Source organism: Labrus bergylta, chromosome 22 (assembly GCF_963930695.1).
Source record: "Labrus bergylta chromosome 22, fLabBer1.1, whole genome shotgun sequence".
In the NCBI taxonomy this organism is placed as follows: domain Eukaryota; kingdom Metazoa; phylum Chordata; class Actinopteri; order Labriformes; family Labridae; genus Labrus; species Labrus bergylta.
Genome location: NC_089216.1, coordinates 19787225 through 19807146, shown reverse-complemented (window position 1 = coordinate 19807146; position 19922 = coordinate 19787225). Strand labels below are relative to the sequence as shown.

At 37.8% G+C, this 19922-nt stretch overlaps 1 long non-coding RNA gene across 1 annotated transcript; it reads left to right on the top strand.

The window, feature by feature from the left end:
• The first annotated feature begins 17181 nt into the window (after positions 1 to 17181).
• On the top strand, positions 17182 to 19898 carry LOC109992840 (uncharacterized). The gene is made up of 3 exons (XR_003806166.2): positions 17182 to 17799; positions 17906 to 17940; positions 18633 to 19898. It is a non-coding gene; the product is annotated as an uncharacterized lncRNA (long non-coding RNA).
• The last annotated feature ends 24 nt before the right edge of the window (positions 19899 to 19922 follow it).

Here is a 19922-nt window from a genome sequence, read left to right as displayed (position 1 = left end):
CATTAAGACGCTTTGATATTTTAGTCATATATGGTCTTTTATTTTGAAATATCTGTGACAGGTGACAAGAAACTTTCTAGCTCCTCATGTCCCTGGCTGTGGTCCTGAGAATCTTCAGCAGACTTTACTGTATAGTTTGTCAGATAATTCTAGGTAAAGTCTGTTCAAATTGCATTGAGTGGCTTTAAATGTGTAGTAATGATTATTTGGGAACACTTTATATTAAGGTGCTTGTAATAAGCTGTAACTAATAGGTAATAAGTCACTTATAAGATGTTATAAGACCTTATAAGATTCTTATTAACACAAATAAGACTATATAAGTGTTAATAAAGGCATAATTAAAACCTTTATTATGTCTTATAAGACACTTATGGGCTCTTATTAGAAACGTATTAACAGTTTATAAACCACCATAAACATTAATAAGATGTTTATTAACATTTATAAGACTTTATAAGGAAATATAAATCCTTGTACAGATTAATAAATACTTTATTATGCACTTATTAAGAGCTAATAAAGCTCCTCTGCAGGTTGTATTGAATTGAATTGAATTGTATTGAACTTCCACTCAAACAGTTTTTGAAAAAAAAAATGCTACTACAAATACAAGTATTATCTTTAACGTTAACTGTAAACAACATTATGAAAACATTTGGTGTGTCATAGCTACCAACATATCTGATCAAATTCAGGTAAAAAGCATAGTTGTTTTTAACCCATGTTACTGTAAAAAAAAGTGTTGAAGGTGGACAAACATCAGAAGACTAGGACACCTTGAGCCCAAGGTCTGAATACCAGTCAAGAGGCGCACACAGGAATACATTTTCAAACTTTGTATGTAAGGAACACAAATATTGTGTTCCTTACATACCATTCCTTACAGGCGTCGTGTTCCCAAAGAATATGAAGACTTGAAGAAGTGACAATATTTTTAAAGTCAAATTTAAAGACATGAGAGGTGAGAATCTAGTCAGTGATGAACAAACATCAAACTGTATCACAGCTCCTCCTATCAGAGGTCACACTTCAGACTCAACGCTCACATTAACATCACTTCTGTCTTTTTAAAAGACATTTTGTAAAGTGACTCTTGTACAGTCTCATATCAAAACATTTACTCTGCTAAAGGATGCATCATTTTTTAGAGGTAACAAATGACAGAAAAAAGCACAGCAGGGGACTTTCCCATCTATTTCCACTGTCATATACATTTCAACCAACTCCTTCATCCCTCACCTAACACAAACTGACCAACTGAATCTCATAAGATGTGTCTGTTTCTGTCTTCATGTGTATGAAAATGATGGCTGCACAGCTGTTGATGGGATGAAGTAGCTGATTACACTGTGAAGACTGGGGTTGATGAGGAAGATGGGCGATGCTGTGATCTGAGGCTGATGGGATGAAGTCTCTGACCAAACTGTGAAGACTTGGTGGTGATGTGGAGGTGGAAAAACACACGTCACAATGGCATGAATGATCTGGTGGAAGAGAGAAAGCCACATTTTAAAAAAGACAGCAGCAATATGACAGGCTAACCATGAGGTAGTGGAGCAGTGCTATTGGATAGATGTGAACAGCCGATGAAAATGATTGCGCATAAATGAAAGAGCTATGTGATACAGAATACATGATGTAGGAACATTACGTCAAAACTGTTCATATTACTGTAGACTCCTCCTCCTCTTATCTTACCTAAACCTAACAGAGTATGTTAGATTGTGAGAGTCGCTGCAACATGGAACTAAAACAGAGGTTTTTCCTCTATTGAAAAAAATGAACACATTTCAACTTCTCAATATTAAAGACATACTTCTGACAATGTTTTCCTGATGAGTACATTTCATTTAAAGTTAAACACCTTTCTCTATCTGTGCACAGAGTGTTATATGTTTGAACTTTGGTGAGGGAATCATTTGAAATAGCATTTTTTTTAAATGTTAAAGGGCGGAGCTCTGAACAACTCAATATCTGTGTCTTGACTTACTTTACTTGCAGCATGTTTGACATCACATACAGGAACAGGATAAGTGACATCAAACACCCCTCCTCTTTGCCCTATGGTTCTCTTTTCTGCTGCTCTCTTCAAAATTACAGACACTTCAAAGCCACAGTCATACGCACAACGATGAACCAAGCGCTGATAAAAGCTTTCCTTCTCTGCAGCCTCAGTAAGCGTTTCATCATTTGTGACTTCATTGATATGTTTAATATTGTTTGATTCATCTGCATTAAATGCATCTTATCCACTTATCTCATATTTGTTAACTCATGTGAAGAGAAGTGTTTTACCTTCAGGTTCTGACTCTTAATATCTCGGTCACTCATCTGTTTGTTCCAGGTTGGATCTCTGTCTCAGGTTCTGAGTCTCAGACTGTGGAGGTCCAGTCTGGTGAAGATGTCACACTGATGTGCTCCGGCATGGACAAACATGTTTCAGTCAGATATTGGCTTAAACTAGTCAAAGGAACCGACATCCAATGTGTCTCTACTATGACCAGTCATAACAGTGAAGTGACATATCATGATGGATTCAGTAATCATACATTCACTATGTCGTCCAACACCTCTACTATCTTTCTCAAAGTCCGTTCAGTGGAATTAAACGACTCTGGAATTTATTACTTTGGATTTAACAAAGATGGACGTCCATTTTTTACTACGATACATCTAAAGATCAAAGGTAAGATTATTTTAAAGTATTCTTCTTCTCTCTGTTCCCATTATCACATTATTATCTTTATCCGCTTATGTTAAAAAAAGAAAAGAAAAGAATCTTAAAACATCTTCTATCAGCAAATTGTCTTTTATATTTTGATGTAAATCAGTTAAGATTAAATCCTTCTCTAATAGGCAGCAGTGACGCTCATAACAGCATGAACAACAACTCTACAAGTAATATTCTCCAAAAGTTTTCTTTATTCAACAGACTTCTGACATTTTAAATCCTTCATGTTAAAAAGCTAGCTGAATTTGAAGTCTCCAAAGGAAAACAGAGTCTGAAGCAATGATCTGTCTCTGTAGAAGAGTCTAATGGAACAGCAACTAAAGACCTAAGCTTCTTTAAATATGTTTAATAGGAAGCAACGAGGACGATGAAGACATGGAGACGTTTAGTTTGATCCTGTCAGGTTTTAAAGTCTTCAAAAGGAAAATGTATTCTGACACAATGATCTTTCTTGTTGAAGAGTGTGATGGAGCAGCGACTCTGGTGAGCATGATCCTGGGTGCTTTGACTCTTTTGCTTGTCATGGTGGTCATCGGTCTGGGTGCTAAAATTAGGAAACTTCAGACAGGTATGTTATAATGTACTTATTATTGCATTTATGGTCTTTAAGTTTACCAAAGACAACGTTCAATGAACCCTAACCTCTAACCAAGATGTTTTATTTTGTCACTCAGCTGCTGAAGAAAGACAGAATCCAGGACACACTGAGGTAAATACAACTCAATTTACTTTAACACAGTTTGTGATTGAAGAATAATGACATGATATTCATTGGTGTTAATTTAATGTGTTCCTGAAATATTTGTGTATTGATAGACTTACATAATTCTTGTCCATATGCTTTAGAGGAACAGTATGTAAATTCTGCCACCAGGGGGCTCTCATGTAAAAACAATAATAAAAGATGATGTTGAGGCTGGCAGGGAATCATGGGAGTGATTCTCTCTGTTACTTGCCCCGCAGACTCAGAGTTGACCATACTAAAGACAAGCGGACGAAACCAGCCTGAGAAAGAGAATATGTTTATTGAGGAGTTAAAGTATCCAAGTATAATATACATTGCATTTTTATCACAGCAGCACATGCAGCAACAGTACAGCAGCTTTTAGTAGCAGCTCCCGATTTCCTTTTGCAGCGGGCTTTGGTGTACCATCCAATGTTTCCAAGGCAACAATAAACTTGTCGTCCCAACAAGACACGTCCTGTTACAACTATTAAACTAAGGATTTCTCTGGCTTTGATAACTGTTGGTCATATTTTAAGAACGTTGTCTCTTCTGGGAATAAAAGTCATTTCAAGTGAACACATTATGACTGTAACTATTCTCTTTACAGAATGTGACCTCTGATGAACTGAACTACGCAGCAGTGACATTTCGATCTAAAGCCAAAAGAAGAGAGCCGGAGCCAAATGTCTTGTATGCTGCTACCAGATAGAGTGAGGAGGCGGCTGGACATGATCTTGTATCATACATTATTACAATGCTTTGAGCTTTTGCATGGCTTGATGGTGAGAGTTAGTTGAATTATCATCTGAATATTGCTTTTACTTACTATTTACTTTTGCTGAATCAACACTGTCTGTGGCTCCCTGCATCTCTTTTGTGATGTGTTTTTGAAATTCCTACATGTCATCATGTGATGCTTTAGGTAGATGTTTTTTTTAAATGACTCGTTTTTATGTGCTGTACTGAAGTTGGTTTTGACATCGTTCATCACTTATATTGTGTTTGTATGCTCTCAGTGCAAGGCAAATTCCCCTAGGGGCAATAAAGGTTTCATTCATCCATTAAAAGATCGAGTTATGTGATGAGTTGCCATCTTTATATGTCCCCTTGTATCCCAAAATCTTCATCAGCAATGGTCTGTCCCTGTGACTTTTTAATGATTGTGATGAGTTCAGAAATAGGAACATTGTCTGCAGCACTTCTGTCTGCAGAAGTAGATGAGAGAATGAGGATCACATCACTTGTTAGACAGGAAAAGAGCACAGTGTGGTCTGAGGTGGCAAAAACCACGAGGCCTGTGGACGCCAACCTCTTTGAGAATAAAGTGTGAAATGAAGCAGCAAATGGCTGACTGTCTTGTGTTGGTTGTACAAAACAATAAGCATCTCTACATTTGTAGTAAAGTCATTAAAACACAGAAGGTACAAAATCCCCTGCATCATGACCACACCCAACAGGTGTCGTGTTCCCAAAGAATACGAAGACTTGAAGAAGTGAAGATATTTTTAAAGTCACGTTCAAAGACACAAGAGGTGAGAATCTAGTCAGTGATGAGCAAACATCAAACTGTATCACAGCTCCTCCTATCAGAGGTCACACTTCAGACTCAACGCTCACACTAACATCACTTCTGTCTTTTTAAAAGACATTTTGTAAAGTGACTCTTGTACAGTCTCATATCAAAACATTTACTCTGCTAAAGGATGCATCATTTTTTAGAGGTAACAAATGACAGAAAAAAACACAGCAGGGGACTTTCCCATCTATTTCCACTGTCATATACATTTCAACCAACTCCTTCATCCCTCACCTAACACAAACTGACCAACTGAATCTCATAAGATGTGTCTATTTCTGTCTTCATGTGTATGAAAATGATGGCTGCACAGCTGTTGATAGGATGAAGTAGCTGATTACACTGTGAAGACTGGGGTTGATGGGGAAGATGGGTGATGCTGTGATCTGAGGCTGATGGGATGAAGTGTCTGACCAAACTGTGAAGACTTGGTGGTGATGTGGAGGTGGAAAAACACACGTCACAATGACATGAATGATCTGGTGGAAGAGAGAAAGCCACATTTTTAAAAAGACAGCAGCAATATGATAGACTAACCACTAGGGAGTGGAGCATAGCCACAGAGATTCATATTGCATTGAGGCGTCTTGTAAAGGAGAGTTGAACAGCCCTACTCATAACAAATAAGAACCTGGTGTTGACCACAATAAAATCATTCTAGGTGCAGTAACTGGTTTCAGATAACACAAATAAGACCATTTCACACATGCACTGTACTCTGAAAATGTCCTGACATTGTCGCAGGAGGCGAGCATGTGTGAAGTTTTTCCCTCTGACTTCAACATGACTTTGTCCTGCCAGTCCCTGAGTTGTAAATTCCACATTAGTTCAGGTTGAGCTGATGTGTGAATGCAGCAGGTAATAGTCTGGATTCTTCCCTGAAAGTGAGCGGGCACGTTGATGACATTGTCAGTGTGAGCAGAGTTTCTCCTGCTGTAGACTTCACTGCTCGCCTCAGTTGTCAGTCTGTTGTTTTCTTTTATTGTGTTTGTATTGTATAAACATCTTTATACATGTTGCAGGAACATATCACCAAAACTGTTCATATTACTGAAGACTCCTCCTCCTCTTATCTTACCTAAACCATACAGAGTATGTAAGATAGTGAGAGACGCTCCAACATAGATCATTCCCCACTCTGTCCAACACTCTCAGATATTAGTGCAGGAATCTAAGACCTGGTCCACACGTAGGCAGGTATTGTTTTAAATGGAGGGTTTCCTCACATCCACATTACGCTAAGTTCTCAATAACATCTTCATACACATGAAAATGCAAAAACTCACTGTTCTGGCTGTCATGAGCATGCAATCTTCTCGCCGGTCCTCTGCAATGACCACCAATAACCTTAAGTCCAACCGGCTCTCTTCCAAATCCATCGACTTTGGCGGCTGTATGAGTGTTGTATGAATCAGCAGTGACCTCCGTTGTCCATTCAGATGTCTCTGCTCGTTAACATAAATAATATCATCAGTAAACTGAAAAAAATATTATAAAGTGTTCAGAAAGTTGATGTGTGCTGATAACAACATTTCAACTTCTCAATATTAAAGACATACTTATGACAATGTTTTCCTGATAAGTACATTTAATTTAAAGTTAAACACCTTTCTCTATCTGTGCACAGAGTGTTGTATGTTTGTACTTCGGTGTGAAGACGTATTTGAAATAGCGTTTTTGAAACATGTTAAAGGGCGGAGCTCTGAACAACTCAATGTCTGTGTCTTGACTTACTTTACTTGCAGCATGTTTGACATCACATACAGGAACAGGATAAGTGACATCAAACACCCCTCCTCTTTGCCCTATGGTTCTCTTTTCTGCTGCTCTCTTCAAAATTACGGACACTTCAAAGCCACAGTCATACGCACAGCGATGAACCAAGCGCTAATAAAAGCTTTCCTTCTCTGCAGCCTCAGTAAGTGTTTCATCATTTGTGACTTCATTGATATGTTTAATATTGTTTGATTCATCTGCATTAAATGCATCTTATCCACTTATCTCATATTTGTTAACTCTTGTGAAGAGAAGTGTTTTACCTTCAGGTTCTGACTCTTAATATCTCGGTCACTCATCTGTTTGTTCCAGGTTGGATCTCTGTCTCAGGTTCTGAGTCTCAGACTGTGGAGGTCCAGTCTGGTGAAGATGTCACACTGATGTGCTCCTGCATGGACGAACAGGTTTCAGTCAGATATTGGCTGAAACTAGTTGTTGCACACTTGTACACAAAGAACCAAGCGTGCATGGGTTTTATGACTATTCTTTTACTTCGGCCTGAAACACAGAGACACAAACACATCAACTCAGCGTGGCTGCACACTCTCGGACATCTGGGTCGACTGAGCTATGCATGGCATCAAAGACCCCTGTGCTGCCCAGAGCTGCCCCAAAAGTGCCTGTGTGATACTTCTTCAATTTGACCCACAAATATACCAACTAAAATATCACAGTGCCTTTGTACAGGAACATCTAACAGTATGATTGAACGACATAATAAAATAAAATATCAAAAACCATATATATGAGACTAGGGGGGTGCCTAGTGTCCATGAACATGCCTGATACTAATACGGGCCCCACACTCTCCCCTCCAAAATAAATGTTGTCTCGATATTAAGAATTTCCCAGAGTCTTTCAGTATGCAACTTATGAGTTAGAGAGGTAAGTTAAATGGAAGTCAGTCTTTCGTGATACTCTCTGCACAACAACAGTTTATTACATGACATACATCTCCCTCTTCATGTCATGTGTGAGCAACAGACATCACTGGCCAGGTGACACCTGAAGTTCTACTCCGCCATTTTTGCGGGTTAGTATCTTGGACTGCAAGGTGAAAACCCTGTTACTACCAATAACCCATTTTATACAGACCCACATACACAACTGTATGCCTCACACAAATCTCAATGTCTTTAAATGTGTTAGCGGTCTACTTTCTGGTACTAAACTTAATATTATCAAGTGCATTTACATCCTATGCTACATGAATTTACATTTTAACACTAACCTTAAGTGCTTCCATGAACGTATTTACTTTTTTTTTCTGTCACTACCATGAACATGTGACTCTAAACTTGTCTTTCACTTCCTCTCGTAAAAATTACTGATTTCTATGTGTAACTGATGGTTGACCTAATGTGTTGTATGTCAGTGTTTTAGGTGGGTTTCTTTGTCGCAAAGGATATTTTCTTGTAGAAGCTGGCTGCGTCTCAGGGTCTCTCTCGTCTGCTTCATCAGATTTGACCAGTCTATGGATTTGACCCACAAATGTACCAACTAAAATATCATGGTGCCTTTGTACAGGAATATCTAACAGATTGATTGAACGAGATAATAAAATAACATATCAAAAACCATATATATGAGACTAGGTGCCTAGTGTCCATGAACATGCCTGATATTAATACGGGCCCCACATAGTCAAAGGAACCAACATCCAATGTGTCTCTACTATGACCAGTTATAACAGCACAGTGACATATCGTGATGGATTCAGTAATCATAAGTTCACTATGTCGTCCAACACCTCTACTATCTTTCTCAAAGTCCATTCAGTGGAATTAAACGACTCTGGAATTTATTACTGTGGATTTAACAAAGATGGACGTCCATTTCTTACTACGATACATCTAAAGATCAATGGTAAGATTATTTTAAAGTTTTTTTCTTCTCTCTGTTCCCATTATCACATTGTTCATTTTCTGCTTATGTTTTTAAAAAAGTAGTAAATGATCTTGAAACATCATCTATCATCAAATTGTCTTTTATATTTTGATGTAAATCAGTTAAGATGAAATCCTTCTCTAATAGGCAGCAGTGACGCTCATAACAGCATGAACAACAACTCTACAAGTATGATTTTGATTATTATTTCTATAATTCACAGACTTCTTATATCTTTGAATAGCTTAGAAGCTTAAATAATTCAGTTTGATCTTGTCAGGTTTTAAAGTCTCCAAAAGGAAAATGTATTTTGACACAATGATCTTTCTTTGTTGAAGAGTGTGATGGAGCAGCGACTCTGGTGAGTGTCGTCCTGCGTGGTTTGACTCTTTTGCTTGTGATGGTCGTCATCGGTCTGGTTGTTAAAGACAGGACATTTCAGACACAGTATTTATATATATATTTATTTTCACAATAGAAAATTCATTCAAGTTCCTTCAATGGTCTTTAAATTGACTCAAACATAATGTTGAATGAATTTACCAGATGTTATATTTTGTCTCTCAGCTGCTGAAGAAAGACAGAATCCAGGACGCCATGAAGTGAATCACATTTGAATGTTTACTTTTATAGTTTATGAATAAGTCTAGTGAAGAATACTGATGTTAATCATTAATATAGTTTAATGTGTTTCAAAAATATTAGTGTGTTGATAGACTTACATACTTCTTGTTTGTATACAGAGCTACATGAACATTGAATCAGTTTAGGAGAGTCAACATTAGTGTTGTAGTACTCCAAATCACTCTCCAGACCACTTTTTGAAGGTCTCAGTCTCAGAATCAAAGCATTTTAACTCAGACTTGTCTCGGTCTCAGACTGGGCGACTCTGGATTTTAAATCAAGACCAGTCAACACCACCACTGACTGGTTGTTTTTCCATGTCATTACTTTGATTAGAAGGAATGGGGTCCATTTAAAGAAAAAAAAAAAAAAAAAGAATTAATTCATAATTTCATTTTTATCCCTGGCTACAGCCACAACCTTTCAAATGTTACACTCAGTAAGTGACACGCCCACACAAGATGATGATTTTTCAGTGATATGTATGGTCTTGGTCTTGATCTTGACCATAGACTGTAAAAATAATGGACGGGACAAGATCCCCGGTCTAGTGAAGCTTTTATTTTTAGAGCTCCCCCTGCTGACTGGCTGCAGTATAGGTCATAAACCCCGCCTCCTCAATGATAACAGATGGGATGTGGGTCAAACTGTAAAGCTAAAATACTCGTCATATAATTTTTTTCCAAACCTAAACTCTGCTGTGATCATTAGTTATTATCACCCTACATTGTGTTTAAGTGCTAATTTTTCTGTGAAGTTTGTTTGAAATAAGTTATTTGAGGTTGAAAAACGAGATTTTACGTCATATTTGACGATGATTGACAGCCGCCGATCTTGCGTAGCTCTCTTTGGGAATAACAAAAGTTACGTAGTGAAGGAAAGCCGAAACGCCATTGAATTTTTCCGTTCAGTTTTTTCGTCTTTTTTGAGCTGGCAAAATGAGTTGTTCTGCAGTAAACTGTTCTAACCGACCTGTGGGAGCTAAGGGATCTTTGCAGTTTTTTCGGTAAGTAAAAATGATTTATGTGTCATTGTTTGGTTAAAGTCGTTATCTAGCTAGCTAACACATAAGCAGTCTAAGTTAGCTGAAATGTTGTAAAGCTAGGTTACTTATCCGGCATGATTTATCTTTTTATTTTATTTTTAAAATGAGCAAACCTAATAACTGACATGCTGTGTTTCTTGATATTGTTATATAGTTATTGTGATTTAAATTGTATTTAAAACCAAGAATCATAGATGCGGTTCATTGACTGTACAGTTATTTTACAGTAAAAATAAATACGTCTGGTAAGGTCTCAAAAAGTATCTAGGGCAAAAACAAAGTCACATGATTGTAATCTGGCCTGCATCATTACTAATGTTTACAGTCTGAGTGATAAGTGGGCTATACCGAGAGTAACAGGTTTTACTTTCACCGTGCAGGCTGAAATTCATAGGACTATATACGAGGGGAGAATATTTCTCTATGTATCCAGATAAAACTAAAGGTAAGCTCTGATTTAATATAACTGTTACTGTTTTAAGAGACTAACCGAAACATGAACGCAAACATCAACAACCGGCGGTGGTGTAATGTAATATTAACCGAGCATCATGCTGCTTAAACGTGATAAATATTCTGCATTGTCTTGCACACACACCAATTCAAGAGTAACAAGTTGATCATACTGTAAATTTAATGACGCTCATTGAGAATTTGCAATAAAAATTGACAAAACCTGACAAAAACTGCGGTGATTGTGACGGTGTCTGTATTTAACACCTTTGAAAGGAAGGTGTTAATACAGGAGACCAGTGTTACACACAACATGCTGCTGTTATTGAAGTTAGGAGGAGACATAGGCACAATAAAAGAAGACATAAAGATCGCGTTTTTCCCCACACGTTACAGAAGAGAAACACCATGATTAAACTACAGGCTATTGTTGCCTTTTTATAGCCAAAGAAAAGTGAACATTCACAGCCTCTGCATTCAAAAGAATTTCAACATTGACATTTATGTCTTCCTATTTCCCTGTTTTCGTCAACATTATATTTTAAACTGGGGATTTCCTTTTTCTCTGGTCTCTCGTCTCTCCCCCAGCTCGCCCCCTCTGGTGCGCTCCTCTCCATAATGCGCTCGTCTCCTCCCTCTAAAGCTGCTGCTACTCTGTAGGACGCTTTGATTGGGGCACCTCACCAATAAAATATTATTTTATGTTTTATAAGCAGTTTGCCACCACACTGTACTTTTACTCTCCAAAGGCATATGAGTATGTGCGTGACAACTTTAACAAAGCTTTACCACACAGTCACACCATCCACACAGCTGATCCAGGATTTACTGTAGCATCTTTTACAGCACTAAAAGGTCATGTACAGGCAAACAGAGAGAAGGGAAAAGAAACAATCTGTGCTCTCAAATAACAAAGCAGTCTCAAATCTTTTTGAGGAATTACAGCTAAAAAAAATTCTACTTTGCATACAGTACATCCTCTGATAAATAAAGTGAAGTACTTTGATTGTATTTCTGTGGTGTTCCTGTAGGTGACCATGATGCAGCCAGACTGAAGCAGCAGGTTGTGAAGGTGGACACCATCATCTTGTCTTTGCAGTGCTGATTCTGAAGAGAACGCCTTCACATAGGACTCAAAGGTAAAATGATCTCTCATATGATTGGACCGTGTTATTGTAACCGCTATCAGCATCAAAGTAATTTTAGTAACAATTTATAATCCTTCTTAAAATGTAAGGAAGACTAGCAGAAGATTTTAACAGCCTCTATGGTTCTGCAAGAAGTTCATGTTTAAATTGTTCTTCTTTCTGTCTTCAAGGAAATCAATGCTCAAAGGAAACAGCAGTCCAGAGTCTGATTCCAGCTCCGGTGAGGTTCAGCACACAAATTGGCTGTCTGATTATATGAGAATATTTAACATTAGTTTAATTTAATTAGGCTGGCCCATGTGATGACAGTTTAAAATAATCTTCAATAGAAAGTGGCAGGAACACTTTTGTCTTAAAACATAAATTCATAAAGCTGATCATATTATTGAATCATGTTTTATTATATATTTTGTTTTTCCTCATAAATAGTTCTCCTGTCTTAAAAACAAACTTTAGAACCTGAAGTTTAGCAGAACCTGAGGACAGATCTGATTTCAGGTCTGAGGCAGAAACATCACAGTAAAATTCATTATACTTTACATTAAACTCCATGATTGTTTTTCTTTATTACAGAAGATGCTCTCAGATTCAGATCCATCAACAACCACTGACAACATGGAGGACTCGTCCCCTGAGCGTTTCCTGTCCTCTCTCCATGGTCTTCTTCTCTTCAGTTATTAACTCAGCAGCACAAAATGCCAGACTGTTTGACAAGTGTGTGATTGAATAAATTGAAATGGAATCTCATACGTATCTTGCTATGCTTATTGGCTTTAAATGTTTAATATTAAATAAGTTTGAAAGCCATTTATCTCAGACGAGACCGGCTGTGACAAGCTGAGCTCGTCTGTTAGCTTTGCTGTTGTCTTAGCTGTTGTTGGTCAAGAAGAAATTAATGTCAGTTCAAGGCCTTTTCAAATGTGAGCTATAAACTTAATTGCTAAATTATTTTACTTTGACCAACACATTGCTCCAGTTAATCTAAGACAGTCATATCAGATTTTTAAAAAGTTTATTTAAACATTTTATGAAAAAAGAAAAACTTCAATAAACAACCCCTGGCTTCATTAACCATGTGGAAAATAAGTAAGGGAGGCCATCAGGTCCAATTGCTGGGACATAGGAGAAAGTATAAGAAATAATTTAAGAAAGAAATCCAAACAAAAATCAAATAAAGTATAAAGATCCTGGATGATTGTTTGACTGTTAAAATATGATGGAAAAGCAAATCCAACACAACCCTCCAGCATCTGGCCTTTCAAACACAGGGCAACATCATGTAAAGAAAAACAAATTGAATACTGACCATGATCTGTGTTTTATCTGAGGATGACTATGGTAGCCTTCTCACTGTTCACTGTCACAAAGCACCACACTCTGTCCACCTTCTTCAGACGTCGATCAGCTCCTCTGGGTGATGGCAGAGAGGACTCTTCATCTGGGAGAGCTGCTGGTGGAAGGTCATTTCTACCACAGTGGATGAGCAGGGCATCTGGCACAGCTCTTAGTCCAAGTACAGGTGAAAAGAGGAGGAGGTTCCTTCAAACTAAGCGACCCCAGCCTGACCTCTGTAACAGGTGTGCAGATAAAGGTTGACATTAGTCATTTTTAGGTTCTGTTGATTGTAAAATGGAAAAGAAAACATTACCTTTCTATTTAACATTTAGCTGGTGTATGACTCAGTGTGATTTTTATTTTTAGAAGACTGTATTGTTAACAATAGCTTGTTTTTACAATCCTCTTATGAAACTTAAATAAAAATCACAGGATATATAACTTTTAACAGATGATTTTAACTTGCACTTCACCTCTGTGGAAGATGTCAGACCAGCTGCTTTTATCTCTTCTTTGCCTAAATGAAGATACAAAAAACAATTGATTTACTGTTCACTTAAATATATTAGAGAAGCAGACATGAATCACATCGCAAACTATCAGTTTACAACATATCTTACCACCTGTAGTCTACGGTCTGTGGTGCTAACCTAGTTTAAATATAGAACGATTTCATTAAAAACAGAGGACCCAGCAGCCCACGTATTTTCAATAATGATCAAAATAGCGGGATTTTTTAAAACACAGTGTTTAAATATTAGACTTTGAATACGGTGGTTTGTTGCACTTACACATTTCTTCATCGTAGACTGGCAGAGCGCTTTCGGCGTAGCTGGGCTGCGTAAGTCATCAGGGCAGTACGCTAAGTGGGCGGGGCGTGTTACCAGGGCTCCTGCCCCCGGACCCTACTGCGCAGACTCTGGCTTCAAGAACGTTGAGTGGGAACAGCTACAGTGCGTGCCCAGTGATCTTGACTCGATCCCTTAATGTCTTGGTCTTGTCTCAGTCCTGGAGCACTCTGGTCTCTGGTTTGTCTTGGTCTCAGTTAGTGCGGTCTGGACTACAACACTAGTCAACATGTCTTTAAATTATCGGCTGAATGACCTTTTATCAATGACCAACAACCAAATATCATGATCTGTACCTGCTTAAAGATCCAGAATATATTGGTCTACTCTGGGAATAAAACTCATGTCCAGTGAACACATCATGACTGTAAATATTGTCTTTCACAGAATGAGGCCTCTGATGATCTGAACTATGAAGAAGTTGTAGAGTTGACCTGAAGCCTTATCTTGTATCATACAGTATTACAATGCTTTGAGCTTGTGCATGGCTTGTTGGTGAGAGTTAGTTGAATTATCATCTTAATATTACTTTTACTTACTATTTACTTTTGCTGAATCAACACTGTCTGTGGCTCCCTGCATCTCTTTTGTGATGTGTTTTAGAGATCCCTACATGTCATCATGTGATGCTTTAGGTAGACTTTTAAAAATGTTACAGTTTTTGTTTTTGTTACAGTTTTTGTCACTTATATTGTGTTTGTATGCTCTCAGTGCAAGACAAATTCCCCTAGGGGCAATAAAGGTTTCATTCATCCATTAAAAGATCGAGTTATGTGATGAGTTGCCATCTTTGTTTGTTCCCTTGTATCCCAAAATCTTCATCAGCAATGGTCTGTCCCTGTGACTTTTTAATAATTATAATGTTTTCAGTAAAAGGAACATTGTCTGCAGCACTTCTGTCTGCAGAAGTAGATGATTGAGTGAGGATCACATCACTTGTTCAACAGGAAGAGAGCACAGTGTGGTCTGAGGTGACAAAAACCACGAGGCCTGTGGACTCCAACCTCTTTGAGAATAAAGTGTGAAATGAAGCAGCAAATGGCTGACTGTCTTTTGTTGGTTGTACAAAACAATAAGCATCTCTACATTTGTAGTAAAGTCATTAAAACACAGAAGGTACAAAATCCCCTGCATCATGACCACACCCAACAGGCGTCGTGTTCCCAAAGAACATGAAGACTTGAAGAAGTGAAGATATTTTTAAAGTCACGTTCAAAGACATGAGAGGTGAGAATCTAGTCAGTGATGAACAAACATCAAACTGTATCACAGCTCCTCCTATCAGAGGTCACACTTCAGACTCAACGCTCATACTAACATCACTTCTGTCTTTTTAAAAGACATTTTGCAAAGTGACTCTTGTACAGTCTCATATCAAAACATTTACTCTGCTAAAGGATGCATCATTTTTTAGAGGTAACAAATGACAGAAAAAAACACAGCAGGGGACTTTCCCATCTATTTCCACTGTCATATACATTTCAACCAACTCCTTCATCCCTCACCTAACACAAACTGACCAACTGAATCTCACAAGATGTGTCTGTTTCTGTCTTCATGTGAATGAAAATGATGGCTGCACAGCTGTTGATGGGATGAAGTAGCTGATTACACTGTGAAGACTGGGGTTGATGGGGAAGATGGGTGATGCTGTGATCTGAGGCTGATGGGATGAAGTGTCTGACCAAACTGTGAAGACTTGGTGGTGATGTGGAGGTGGAAAAACACACGTCACAATGACATGAATGATCTGGTGGAAGAGAGAAAGTCACATTTTTAAAAAGACAGCCGCAATATGATAGGCTAACCATGAGGGAGTGGAGCAGTGCTATTGGATAGATGTGAACAGCCGATGAAAATGATTGAGCATGAATGAAAGAGCTATGTGATACACAATACATGATGTAGGAACATTACGTCAAAACTGTTCATATTACTGTAGACTCCTCCTCCTCTTATATTACCTAAAGCTAACAGAGTATGTTACATTGTGAGAGTCGCTGCAACATGGAACTAAAACTGAGGTTTTTCCACTATTGAAAAAAATGAACACATTTCAACTTCTCAAGATTAAAGACATACTTCTGACAATGTTTTCCTGATGAGTACATTTCATTTAAAGTTAAACACCTTTCTCTATCTGTGCACAGAGTGTTATATGTTTGAACTTTGGTGAGGGAATCATTTGAAACAGCATTTTTGAAAAATGTTGAAGGGCGGAGCTCTGAACAACTCAGTGTCTGTGTCTTGACTTACTTTACTTGCAGCATGTTTGACATCACATACTGGAACAGGATAAGTGACATCAAACACCCCTCCTTTTTGCCCTATTGTTCTCTTTTCTGCTGCTCTCTTCAAAATTACGGACACTTCAAAGCCACAGTCATACGCACAACGATGAACCAAGCGCTGATAAAAGCTTTCCTTCTCTGCAGCCTCAGTAAGTGTTTCATCATTTGTGACTTCATTGATATGTTTAATATTGTTTGATTCATCTGCATTAAATGCATCTTATCCACTTATCTCATATTTGTTAACTCATGTGAAGAGAAGTGTTTTACCTTCAGGTTCTGACTCTTAATATCTCGGTCACTCGTCTTTTTGTTCCAGGTTGGATCTCTGTCTCAGGTTCTGAGTCTCAGACTGTGGAGGTCCAGTCTGGTGAAGATGTCACACTGATGTGCTCCGGCCTGGACAAAATAGTAAGAGTCAGATATTGGCTTAAACTAGTCAAAGGAACCGACATCCAATGTGTCTCTACTATGACCAGTCATAACAGCACAGTGACATATCGTGATAGATTCAGTAATCATAAGTTCACTATGTCGTCCAATACCTCTACTATCTTTCTCAAAGTCCGTTCAGTGGAATTAAACGACTCTGGAATTTATTACTGTGGATTTAACAAAGATGGACGTCCATTTCTTACTACGATACATCTTAAGATCAAAGGTAAGATTATTTTAAAGTGTTTTTCTTCTCTCTGTTCCCATTATCACATTGTTATTTTCTGCTTATGTTTTTAAAACAGTCGTAAATTATCTTGAAACACCTTCTATCATCAAATTGTCTTTTATATTTTGATGTAAATCAGTTAAGATTAAATCCTTCTCTAATAGGCAGCAGTGACGTTCATAACAACATGAACAACAACTCTACAAGTAATATTCTCCAAAAGTTTTCTTTATTGAACAGACTTCTGACATTTTAAATCCTTCATGTTAAAAAGCTAGCTGAATTTGGAGTCTCCAAAAGGAAAACAGAGTCTGAAGCAATGATCTGTCTCTGTAGAAGAGTCTAATGGAACAGCAACTAAAGACCTAAGCTTCTTTAAATATGTTTAATAGGAAGCAACGAGGCAGATGAAGACGTGGACAGAACGGACAGTAACCTTACAAGTTTGATTTTTATTATTATTTCTATGATGCACAGACTTCTTATATCTTCAAATAAGTTAAATAATTTAGTTTGATCCTGTCAGGTTTTAAAGTCTCAAAAAGGAAAATGTATTCTGACACAATGATCTTTCTTGTTGAAGAGTGTGGTGGAGCAGCGACTCTGGTGAGCATGATCCTGGGTGCTTTGACTCTTTTGCTTGTCATGGTGGCCATTGGTCTGGGTGCTAAAATTAGGAAACTTCAGACAGGTATGTTATAATGTACTTATTATTGCATTTATGGTCTTTAAGTTTACCAAAGACAACGTTCAATGAACCCTATCCTCTAACCAAGATGTTTTATTTTGTCACTCAGCTGCTGAAGAAAGACAGAATCCAGGACACACTGAGGTAAATACAACTCAATTTACTTTAACACAGTTTGTGATTGAAGAATAATGACATGATATTCATTGGTGTTAATTTAATGTGTTCCTGAAATATTTGTGTATTGATAGACTTACATACTTCTTGTCCATGTGCATTAAAGGAACAGTATGTAAATTCTGCCACCAGGGGGCTCTCATGTAAAACAAAAATAAAAGATGATGTCGAGGCTGGCGGGGAATCATGGGAGTGATTCTCTCTGTTACTTGCCCCGAAGATTCAGAGTTGACCATACTAAAGACAAGCGGACAAAACTAGCCTGAGAAAGAGAATATGTTGATCGATGAGTTAATGTATCCAAGTATAATATACATTACATTTTTATCACAGCAGCACATGCAGAAACAATACAACAACTTTTAGTAGCAGCTCCTGCTTCCTTTTGCAGCAGTCTTTGACATAACATCTGATGTTTCCAAGGCAACAATAAACCTGTTGTCCCGACAAGACACGACCTGTTACAACTATTAAACTAAGGATTTCTCTGGCTTTGATAACTGTTGGAAGTATTTTAAGAGAGTTGAACTATTTTTAAATCAAAGGTCTTATAAATTACCAACAACCATCTGCTTAAAGATCCAGAATATGTTGGTCTCTTCTGGGAATAAAAGTCATTTCAAGTGAACACATTATGACTGTAAATATTCTCTTTACAGAATGTGACCTCTGATGAACTGAACTACGCAGCAGTGACATTTCGATCTCAAGCCAAAAGAAGAGAGCCGGAGCCAAATGTCTTGTATGCTGCCACCAGATAGAGTGAGGAGGCAGCTGGACATGATCTTGTGTCATACAGTATTACAATGCTTTGAGCTTTTGCATGGCTTGTCTGGCTCAATGTCTTCTTAGCCAAAAAAAGATGTTGGGGATTCATGCTGTAGGGGCCTTTAAAGATGTATTTGACAGTCAGTTTCTCTTATAGCCTTATATAGAGTTTGATACCTCTGTGTTGCAGTTAATGTGTGAGGGATGCACACCTTACTTGTTTGACAGGAAATAACAGCAGAGTTTGGTGTCAGCCAAACTATGAGTTAAACCACAGGCTTTTAAAAATAAATCTGAATGAAGGTATTACAGCTTCCCAAGAAACAATTCTGAGCCTCTCTAGATTCATACAATGTGGAAAACATACATTAACTGTGATAGTATATTAACATGTGAAATGAAATGCTGTGTGTATGAGGCAATAGGAGATAGGACCCAAATGCAGACTCCAAGGTAGGAAAGGTCAAACAAAGAGGACTAGTCTTAATCAATGTAAATCAACTAACAGCCCATAGTCAGGAACTACTTTAGAAGTCAGACCAACCAAGAAAATAAAGAGGCAAGATCCTCAAAGAAAGGCAAGTTCAAAATATAGACTGTATATAACGTAGATGTGGTCTCAGTGACATCACCCATTGGTTTCTGAAGAGGTGTTTGAAGCCCAAAGATGGTGGCCACCATATTGGAAAAGCTGTCTCAACCATACTCTCAATCAATCTTTAAAACAAGCAAAAAGCTGGAGTTGAGTCGAGCATTTAGCTTCCTGACAAAAAGATAAAACGCATCCACCTGTCAATCAACTAAGCGCCATTAATTGTGTGAATGTATGAATAACTCTCAGCCTTAGTTTAATCAAAACAGTTGATGAGTTGTAAGAAATGTCGCCCCTGTACAGTGTGGGCCAAGAAACAAATGTGCTATCAATATTACTTCTTTTTTTTACCAGGCTGTAAAATGTGATATTCTGCTGTTTTCATGCTATTTTTAAATATGCAGCATTAGTGTTCAGAAAAGGGAACATTGTCTTCAGCACTTCTGGCTGCAGAAGTGCATTAGTGAGAAACACTTGTTTGACAGGAAGAGAGCACAGTGTTGTCTGGGGTGGCAAAAGCCATGAGGCCTCTAAACCCCAATTACTGTGAAAATAAAGTGTGAAGTGAAGCAGCATGTACTGTATCTCA